This window comes from Bos indicus, chromosome 7 (genome assembly GCF_029378745.1).
Source record: "Bos indicus isolate NIAB-ARS_2022 breed Sahiwal x Tharparkar chromosome 7, NIAB-ARS_B.indTharparkar_mat_pri_1.0, whole genome shotgun sequence".
Lineage (NCBI taxonomy): Eukaryota > Metazoa > Chordata > Mammalia > Artiodactyla > Bovidae > Bos > Bos indicus.
Genome location: NC_091766.1, coordinates 31,319,487 through 31,330,062, shown reverse-complemented (window position 1 = coordinate 31,330,062; position 10,576 = coordinate 31,319,487). Strand labels below are relative to the sequence as shown.

The 10,576-nt window shown below is 46.8% G+C and overlaps 1 protein-coding gene across 5 annotated transcripts in view; it reads left to right on the top strand.

The window, feature by feature from the left end:
* Positions 1-2,537: 2,537 nt before the first annotated feature.
* SNCAIP (synuclein alpha interacting protein) overlaps positions 2,538-10,576 on the top strand; it is a 164,221-nt gene continuing 156,182 nt past the window's right edge. For 4 of the 5 annotated variants that reach the window (XM_070793263.1, XM_070793258.1, XM_070793259.1 and 1 more), the window contains exon 1: positions 2,538-2,792. The gene's annotated coding sequence lies outside the window, so the exon portion shown is untranslated. The remainder of the gene's footprint in view (positions 2,793-10,576) is intronic. The other variant, XM_070793262.1, reaches the window with a different exon arrangement.

Sequence of the window (10,576 nt, the reverse complement as noted above, 5' to 3'; positions counted from 1 at the left end):
GTACTAGCCTATAGAGGCAGCTGCTTGAATAGAAAACTGAGTATCAGAGAGTAGTTGGTAGTAATAAGCCACTGAAGGAGTGGGCAGAGCAACTTATAACTTGATAAAAAGTCAACGTTATTTTGAGAAAGCCGGATTTCTTGCCATCCAATCTAAAATCTAGCAGCTCTGTTTCAACTCCAGTTACTTCACTACTTCCACACTTTGGTGTATCAGTTTGTGGTTTAGGATTTGGCAAGACTGTGCACAGGAGAAGCAAACCAACAAATGGTCCAAGTGAAAGCAAACTGATTGCCTGTGTGTATAAGCATAGGTTTAAGGCACAGTGTAAAAATAATCACAGGGAAACAATGGTAAATATGTAATCAAAAACATGTTAGAATGAACCATAACAAAAGAAATTAAAAAAAAAAAACAGGGGAAATTTTCTGAAACAATGTCTCAAAGACTGCTTTTTTAGAGTATAGCATGCTCTTCCTTCGCTACACAAAACCAATATTTTCTCTCCTCAGCAATGTCTTCTGTCCATGTAACAGGATCATACCCATTCTTTGTTGAACCGTTTACACTGAGGTAACACTGGCTTACTTACTGTTAGATGTTTAAGGCAGTTGGAAGGAGATAGCCACGTATAACTCTTCAAAAAATTACTCCTTCAGTGTTAAAATTTGATTTTTCAAAAGCAGGCTGTCAAAATATTTAAGAGGATGGCAATAAAAGTGTGTTGTGTATAGAACATATCAAGGGTGACACCAACTCCATCCATATCTACTGGATGGAAGCAAGATGTGCTTTTCTGAGAGTTTATAGTAGGCAAAAAAAAAAAAAAGAGGCATTTTTATTTTAACCAGATGTGAAAGAATTAAACCCAATATTTTCAAGTATTTTTTAGTGCCATATGATGTCATCTGATTTTATATTTTCTGAGGGATAGTGGGTATTTTCAAATTGTTAAGCCACTTTCCATGTATGTACTTAAAGTCTTATATATGATAAATTACAGTAAACAAATTACCACACCGGCAGAACATACTTTTGGCTGTTTATGTAAGACAGCAGAAAGAGAAATTTAGTTTCTCAATCGGAAATGGGATCAAAATCATGTGAAATGTCTTCTTCTGGTCTTCAAGACAGTCCTTATTTCAGAGACTATGTACTCCTCATCCAAAGAGGTCCAGGGCAGGGAGGGCTGGGTGTGTCCTCCGAATAGTACAAGGGCCTCTTCCCTGCAGTGCCAACACAGCAGCCCCCGGACCTCGTAGGCACTACACTAGTCATCCAGGCAACCACAGTTTTTAAACAACCATGCCCTTCCTTTTTTACTGGTAATATGTTTTCAGTGACAGCCTTACACATGCTATATCTCACCGCCACTAACCCAGATGGGGTCAAATTTCCCAGGATTGCTGCGCCACTCTTGTCCTCCGGAGTTGGCAAGGGAACCAGGCGGCCCCTAAGCAGACAGACGAGAGAACTTGCTTCCTCACACTTTTCTCTGGAGCAGCATCAGACAAGCGGCCACACCCAGGAGCAGGAGAGTGGCCCTCAAAGGCTTTGCTGAGTGAGCTTCTCTGAGCCATCTCTCCCGGGGTGGGGAAAGAGACTTCTTAAAAACCATTAAAAGCTTTCCAAAGGGCAAGAGCGAGACGATCGCGAGCCAAGGTTAGCATCAGTGGTTCCACTCCTCCAGACTTCACTTCGGAAATAAGGAAGGAGTCAGTCACCAGTGCTGACTGACGGATGCCTCATCCAGCAGCTCTCCGCCCTCTCCCAATTAAGACAGAGCTGCTGAGAGTAAAGTTAATATTACTAAAGGGCCGTCGTTGTATTAAACGTTGTTGAATTAGAAACACCATCAGTTCAGACCAGTTTCCTCCCTCCACCACCCATACTCAAGCACGGAACATTCCGGGCAAAGACCCCTCAGCCTTCCTTCCTTGGCGAAGTCCTCGAGGGTGGGCGAGACCGGGTTGGGGGCGGGAGGGGAGGATTGGGGTTTAGGACTGTGCCAACGCAAAATCCTCTGCCAAGGGGCTCCCGAAGCAGGGCAGTTTCCCAGGACCGTGCCCACGTTCCGTCGCCCCCTCCCCGAGTGTCTCTGCCCGGCCGAGGCTGGAACCCTGGATGGGTTGGGGACCAATGAGATGGCAGCGGTTGACGCAGGGATCACGGTGAGGGGCGATTTCATCTCCCGGGGGTGGGGGGTAGAGGCCGCCCAGCGGGGGTGGGGGGCGGAGGAGAAAGCGGGTAAAAAGTGGGAGGGGAGGAGATCGGGGACAGCCAGTTGAGCAGCAAAGACACAGAGGTGTGAGAGCCAAAGGTAAAGAAGAAAAGAGCAGGTTCGCGGACGAGGAGGCGGCGCGGCCGGGGCTGGGGGCCGCCGCGCGTAGGGCGCCGCGGGGAGGGCGGGGGAGGGTCGCCGTCAGTCAGGCCGAGCCGGGCTCGCGGGCCGGGGGGCGGGCGCCGGGCGCGCGGCGGCGGCGGGAGGGCGCGGCGGCCCGGGCCGTGGAGACCGCGCCCCCGCCCGGCGGTGCGCCGCGCTCGGCGCTCCGCGTCCCTCAGCGCCAGCTCCGAGCCCGCCGCCCCGGGGCTGCCCTCCTCCCGCTGCCGCGCGCCCGTTGAGGGGCCCGGGGGGGAGAGGCGCCGGAGGCCCGGCCGCATTGTGACGTAGCGGGGCTGCTGCAGCGCCTCCGCCGCCCGCCGGCTCCCGCGGTTCCTGCTCCCGCCGCCGCCGTCCATCTGTCCGTCCGTCCGTCCGTATTTTTGAGCAGCCGCAGCGCCGGGCGCCCGGGGTGAGTCCAGGTCCCGGGGTGGACGCCGCGGGGAGACGGGGGTGGGGCGCGACGGCGCGAGCGACTGAGCCTTTTCCAAGTTTGCACCGGGCGACCCGGGCGGGGGTCCCCCCCCCCCGCCCCGCCGCGAGCCCCGGGGGGGCCCCCTTTGTGCGGCGAGTCCCGGCGGCTCCAGTGGCGGCGGTGCCTCTGCAGAAAGGGTTTCGGGGGAGGTCTCTATAGTAACGTTGGCGGCGCCTGCCAAGCGGCTTCTCTTCTTCTTGAGGGAGGGGGGAGGAGCCCCCACCTCAGGTTCCAAAGGATTGCTCTTTTCCTTTGCCGGTTTCGTGTGGTTCTTATTCTTCCTGCCACCTGGGATGGTGTGGGAGGCAGGGATGGGCAGTGCCGGGGCTCCTAAGAACTGAGGTAACCAGGGACGAAGTAATAGTAATAGAAACGGTACCAACAATAATAATAGTAATCGCAAAAGAGGGACGCCTGGGGTTGCCGCGCGGCCCAAGGGGAGCCCCTCGCTCTTGGGCACCGCGGCCCCCTGGCTGCCCGGTCCTCTAGGGCTCCGACCACCACCTCGGGCGCTGTCCTGTGTCCGCCGCTCGTCCGGGTCAATTGTAGCCAGGAGTGTTTCTCCCCTGGCCTCCTTTCGCGATGATGTCTCTCATCTGCAGGTGGTAAGCGAGGTGACTGGTAATTTGGCTATTGTCAAATGCCACGTTTTGTTTATTTCATTTTTACGAAAGGAAAAGAGGGAAAATTATGAGCCATTACTGGCAGCCATACAGTTTCCACAGGAAATACTAGCATTCTTTGAGGAACACGCTACTGCTTGCGGGGAAGAAAGTCTTTAGGAAACAAAAAGGCAACAGCATTGTTGCTCATTTTCAATGGACCGCTAGGAGAGGGGAAACGTGGTGTTTTTTCCTGTGGGAACAGGCTTGCCTTGGGAAAGTTAATTAAGGAAGCTTACTGTCGGGGCCCGTTTTTCACTTGCTGGTGCCTAGACCCCACTCCTCCTGGCTATTACTGACAAGTGTCCATCAAAGAGCTGCGAAGAAGGGAGAACCATTGCAGGACAGTCTCACCACACACCATGTGCTGTGGAGCCCAGCCAGGGTGCAGTGTGCAAAATGAAATAAGGGCTGTCTGGGGAGGTTTATGAGGATTGCATGTGTGCAGAGTATGTCAGTTCTCCAAGGTGTCACTCTAAACACATCATTTTCAAGCATGGCTTTCCCTGCTGAATCTGCAGAAAGGCAAAAAACCTATTTCTCTTATTATGGAGCGCACGTCCCAGTTGGGAATGGGTTGAAATATGTATTTCATTTGTATATATTGAAATTTTCAAAGGCAGAGAGGATAAGGTTTAGGAAAGCAGTATGCTAATGGGTTCACATCTAGAGAATGTCTGTTGGGTATTTCTGATGCATCTCAACGTTAAATTACGTTCAGCCTGGCTGGAATGAAGGGAGAGACCCTTCAGGTGCCCTTTATTTGAAAAAGTGTGACATTTTGTCCCCATTGCAGAAGTCTCTCTGGAAGGCAGTATTAACTGAAGATTACCCAAATATGTAGGAGTTTTAGGTCTAGACACAGAAAGAAGATGGTGCTTCTCTTAAGATCTTTGGACATCTCAGTTAGAAATAAAATATAAAAAAAATAAATAATACAGCTTTGAATATAAACTTCATTTTATTTAGAGCAAGCATTTCATGAGGAAAGGTTACAATATGGTAGATCTGAAATGATGCTGCAGTTATTGATTTGACATTTACTACCGTATATGGCGTGCTGCGATTCATGGGGTTGCAAAGAGTCGGACATGACTGAGCGACTGAACTGAACAGAACTGTGTATGGATATCCAAAAGGTAGGGACTAAGGCAAATGAATTTCTCTGTCTACTGTGTCATAGCTCCGCTACTTTCAACTAGCTGTTCTTGTGCAGGTGTACAGTGGAAATTCAGAACAGAGGCCAAGAAACTTTCTGTGCACTGTTGTGTGGAGGGAATTGTTGCTTGGAGGGAATTGCAGCAGTATTTTACTGCTCTTAAGAGGAGGAAAACCCACATAAACATCTAATACAAACAAATGATCTTTGATATTATCAGAGAAAGCCTAGAGTCATTTTTCTTGCCAGATTGAAGGCATTTCTTGTCAAAAGAGGAAATCTCCCAAGGAGCAGGTGCATCATTATAAGAAACACAAGAGAATTTTTCTTTTAAATGCAAAAATCTAATTGAATTGAATAGCAACAAGAGAATCAAGCGACACTCTTAGAATAGAAGGTTTGTTTTTGGCAGTCTGTCAGATTAGGGTTGCAAACCACATAGGAGAAATAGGTGTCCTGGGAGAAAAATAATTTCCTGGTGAAAATCAAACATTTGCTTCTGTGAAACTGTTACCTTTATGTGCTTGTTTCCTTGTGCCCCTTAGATTGGTGTGCAGATTCTACTTGCAAGAATTAATTTTCTGGAAATGATTCAATGAGTGGTTACTAATATATATACTATGCATGATTTATGCCTGTAGATAACCAGATTTTATATTTTATAATTTATATATCTTATCACTCCTTTTTTAAGCTTTTAAAATTATTGATCAAAATATGTGTTGACATGATTAATTTTTTTTATTTTTAATTGATATGATTGACAGCTGGGTCCTGGAAAAGTGCTGATTGATTACTAAATAGTCATTCCACATACACTTTGTACATACATGGGGTATAAAAATATAAAATGCAGAGTCTCTTCACAAAGAACTTACAAGGGGAAAAATAGGATACATGAAATATTAAGTAATGATACAAAGCATGAAAGAAGATATTTTATGATTAATTGCCCAAGACAGTGAGCAGTAATTGAAAAGGAATTCCCGTGAGAAAGTAACCAAGTCAGCTTAGATGTTTTTTCAGTTATCCATTGCTGTGTAACAAACCATCCCCAAATCATTGCTTAAAATGACTGTATTGCTTGCAGTTGTGTGGTTGGTAGTTCGAGTTGGGTTCAGCGAGGTGGTTCTGCTGCTGCTCTTGGTTGAGTTCCTCTGTTATCTTCAGTCACCTGGTAGTTTGGATGATCTAGGATGGTCTCATTTACGTCTGATAGTTATTAGGTCGGGTTAACAGGTAACTGTGGCATGGGCCTCCCATTCTCCAGCTGACTAGCCTGGGCCTGCTTGTCTATGTGACAGACAAGCAGTATTCCAAGAGCAGCAAAAGAACAAACCCCAGTTTAGGGTGATTTTTAAGCCTCTGCTTGCATTATATTTGCTATACCTTCCCCTCAGCCAAATCAAATCACAGGGTCTCCCCAGATTCAAGAGGGTATTGAAAGACTCCAGTTGCTGTCAGTGGGAGCTGCAAAAATTTGTGGCAATTTTTTTTCAACCTAGTATGTGTATGAAAATAATTGTTCCAGCCAATGTTTTTGTGCTGAGGGATAGTGTACTGTAAGTATACTTGGAGACAGCCCAGAATTGAGGTTAGGGAATTGCCCTATAAATTATTGTCCTGTAATCTTTGTTCTGTAAACCACAGAAAGAAAAGGAATGACAACGATAATAAAATTTTAGCTATATTCTATGCTAGTGGTGTGAGGATGGTTTGGAGACAGTAGGCTGGTAGCAGAGTCAGCAATCCATTGTTGAAGGGTGAGGAAGGCTCTGACAAAGGTGGAGGCAGAGAGGAAGGAAAGGAAGGGATTGATCTGTGCATTTGGGCTAAGTCGTTCGGTCGTGTCCTGTCCAACCCTTTGTGATCCTATGGACTGTAGCCGGCCAGGCTCCTCTCTTCATGGGACTCTCCAGGCAAGAATACTGGAGTGGATTGCCATGCCCTCCTCCAGGGGATCTTCCCAACCCAGGGATCGAATCCATATCTCTTTCATCTCCTGCATTGGCAGGTGGGTTCTTTACCACTAGTGCCACATAGGAAGCAGGGATCGATCTGGGACATCCCATATTTTGAATTAGGTGACTGATTATACAAGGTTAGCGAAAGCCTAGAGTCAGAATCATTATGAGATTTAAAAAAGCTTAAGTGACTGAAAGAATGATTGTGCTGTTGTGAGAAATAGAGAAATCAATAAGTGATTTATTTGGGGGGAGGTGAAAAATTCAGTGCCAGGAAGATTGATTAAAAGAGATAAATGAACGTGAGAATGCTTTATAAGCTGCAGAGTATATTATGAATGTTACAATTGCTTAGTGTTTAAATCACAGTGGATTGTGTACAGTTGTTTCTCTAGTTGTAAAGCAACAGAAAACAAATGCAATCTGGAGGATATCCTGAGAGTCAAAGGGAAGTCAGAACCATTCTCAGGATAGAAACGGAACTCCTCTTGGGCACTGGGGAGTAGAAAATGAAGGTCTTGTTCCTGAGGCACACAGCTGGCTGTCGGCCCTTGGAAGTCTCTGCCCTTGCACTTAGCAAAGCAGGAAGAACTCCTTTGGCCTAGTTTGAGTGGCAGGCACACTGCTGAGCCAGAAGCGTTCATTGACAGCCCTGTTCAGATAGCACACAATGGGGGAGTAGGTGGGTGCTTCCTCAAAGGACCTGGGAGCACTGCTGTCAGAATTGAGAATGGACACAGGGTAGCAGAACCAACAAATCCCTGCCAGAGATGAACACTTGATGATTTCTTTGGGCCTGGCTACTGGGAGGAGAAGGAAATGGCAACCCATTCCAGTATTCTTGCCTAAGAATCCCGTGGACAGAGGAGCCTGGTGGGCTGCTGTCCATAGGGTCGCACAGAGTCGGACACGACTGAAGCAACTTAGCATGCATGCATGCATTGGAGAAGGAAATGGCAGCCCGCTCCAGTGTTCTTGCGTGGAGAATCCCAGGGACAGAGGAGCCTGGTGGCCTGCCGTCTATGGGGTTGCACAGAGTCAGACACGACTGAAGCGACTTAGCAGCAGTAGCAGCTACTGGGAGGTAGGCAGGGTAGGAGGTGACACTTTCGGCACATTTACATAGAGATACCAGTGCATTCGTGACAGTTAACACCCATGCTAGTGGCAGGAGAGAGCCAGCACAGTGTAGGCTCCTCTGTAAACGTCAGTGGATGTTTTATTAGCGGGGAGAGGAATGCAAAACACGTTCTTTTCTGTCTTTCACCTGAGGGTTCAGTGGAGGTGCTGCTTCGCCAGCCTTGTTTTATAGGTGGCCTGTCTGAAATTCAGGTGGCCTCCCTACCATAGAGTGCAGCTGTCAGGCTGGCCTGAAACATCTGGCCTCACTCATATCCCACAATTCGGCTCAGCAGCACACACAGCTGTGCTTTATGGAAGGGCCTGGGATGGACCAGCTCAAACCCGAGCCCACACTTTTTTATATCCCAGAAGATATTCCATAAACATTAGTGAGTGAATATGCCATTATCTGCCACAGTAACATTTTCTAAAGCAGTCTGGTCTGGATTTTCATTATTCACAGAAGAATTGGCTATAAAGTCCCTAAATACCTTTTGTAGATTGCAATGTTTTAAGGTACTGGTGGTGGTGGTTTAGTTGCTCAGTCATGCCTGACTCTTTGCCACTCCATGGACTGTGGCCCTCCAGGCTCCTCTGTCCATGGGATTTCCCAGGCAAGAATACTGGAATGGGTTGCCATTTCCTTCTCTGGGATTTTCATTATTCATAGAAGAATTGGCTATCAAGTCCCCTAAATGCCTTTTGTATACTGAAATGTTTTAAGGTACTAGTGTCACAGAAATACAGGGTTTTATAATGCCAGTTACAAAAATAGACCCTGGGGTTTTTTTGAAACACAATTGTCTTTACTTTTTGTATCTGTCAGGACTCTTGGCAGCAAGTCACAGAAACCCAGTGTTCAAGTAGGAAGGAAGGGACATATACTGGCTCCTATGTTGGAAAAGTTCAGGGAGGACCAAGTTCTGATTTTCTCTCTTCTTCATGGTGGTAAAATGTTTATCAGCAGCTTTAGACTTAATCCCTGTGGGAAAAGAGAATAATTCAGGATTAACTCTAATTAGACCACTTTGATCATATGCTCATGCCCAAACCAGTTTTTTTGGCCAGAGATGGAATATGCTCCTTGGCTCGGCCTTGATGATGGGCGCAGTCCTGTCCTGGAGCCTTCAGGAGCAGGAGGGAGTCTATGTGAGGGGTGGCTGGGTGCCAGGGAAGGTGCATGGGAGGGTGGGCAGGTTTATGGGGGGAGGGTGGTCAGTAAAACCCTCCTAAACCCCGTGACCTGAGAGCAGGAAACGGGTGGGTTTTAAAGAGAAAATACTGAAAAGAAGAGAGTGGAGGCTGTGCAAGCAGAAGCAGCAGATACCTATTGTTCCATCTGTTTTCCCTAGAGTACATAGTATACCTTGCTAAGCCACCAAGCCGTAAACCTGAGGATGGCCCTGGTCTGACCATCTTCCTTTCCACTTCCACCTAATCATTCACCAGGGCCTCCGAATCCATCTCTCAGTCTTACTCTTTTTCCCTACGTCGGCATAGATCAGCGATCCCCTACTTTTTTGGCACCAGGGACCAGTTTTGTGGAAGACAGTTTTTCCAAGGACTAGGGTCAGGGTTGGGGGTGGTTGGTTTCAGGATGATTCAAGCACATAGCAATTATTGTGTGCTTTCTTTCTATTATTATTACATCAGGTCCACCTCTGATCATCAGGCATTAAATCCTGGAGGCTGAGAACCCCTGGTTTAGGTCATCACTGTTTTTAACTCCTTCACTCCTCACAAGTCACCTCTGAAATGCTGCTCCCAGTCTCTCCCTGCCGAGCCGTTCTCCTCGCCACTACCTGAGAGTCCCTTCTAAAGAGCAAAGAGTTAAAATTGAACCACGTGTCCATGGCCAAATAGTACAAACTTCCAGCGGTAAAATGAAAGCCATGGGGCTATAATATACAGCCTGGTGACTATAGTTAATAATGTTATAGTGCATAGTTGAAAGTTGCTAAGAAAGTAGGTTTTAAAAACTCACCACGAGGAAAAATGTTGTAAGTTTGTGTGACAGATTTTAACTAGACTTCTTGTGATTATCATTTCATAATATATACAAATATCAAATCATTATATGGTGCACCTGGAACTATTGTAATGTTATATGTCAGCTGTTTCTCAATAAAAAAAAAAAAAAGAACCATTCAAAATTTCATAGCTCTGGGGAAGAAGCCCAAGCTCTTGACCATGAAGTCTGGGTTTCCCCACGATGTGTGCCCTGCCTCCTATTGAACACGGGATGGATGGGAGGAGGGTGCACAGTGACTTCTAGCTGCCCACGAATTCCCCATGCTGTGATGACCTCTCTAGCACTCAAGGTCACCAAGTGTCCATTTTCTCTCTCATTTTCATGCTTTTGCATCTGTTGTGGTCTCTGTGGAGTATTGTTTCTCCTTTCTTGACCTAGTGAAAAGCTGCTCCTCCTTCCTGACACAACTCAAGTGTTACTCTTTCGAGAAACCTTTGCTGGTCCAAGGCCCTGCCTTGGACTTGACCCTGTGGGACAGCACTGGGTATACTTTCTGTCTGTGCCATTGCTCTGAACGTCTCGAGCAAGGCATTGCCTTTCCTCGTCTTTGTATATTTCTGTGCTTAGTAACAGTGCCTCTCATAGGGATGTTTTTTTAATTGAATGAATGAGATATGTGTACTGAGTTGTTAACCTTCAGGTTTTTAAGGTGATTTTTTTTTAGATCACCTTAACTTGATTCTGTTTCCTTTAACTTGATTCTCACATTTGCTTCTCAGAACATTGGACATGAAGACAGGTTACTTTTGAAAATGCTGCTCAGACACTTTTCCGTCAGTTCT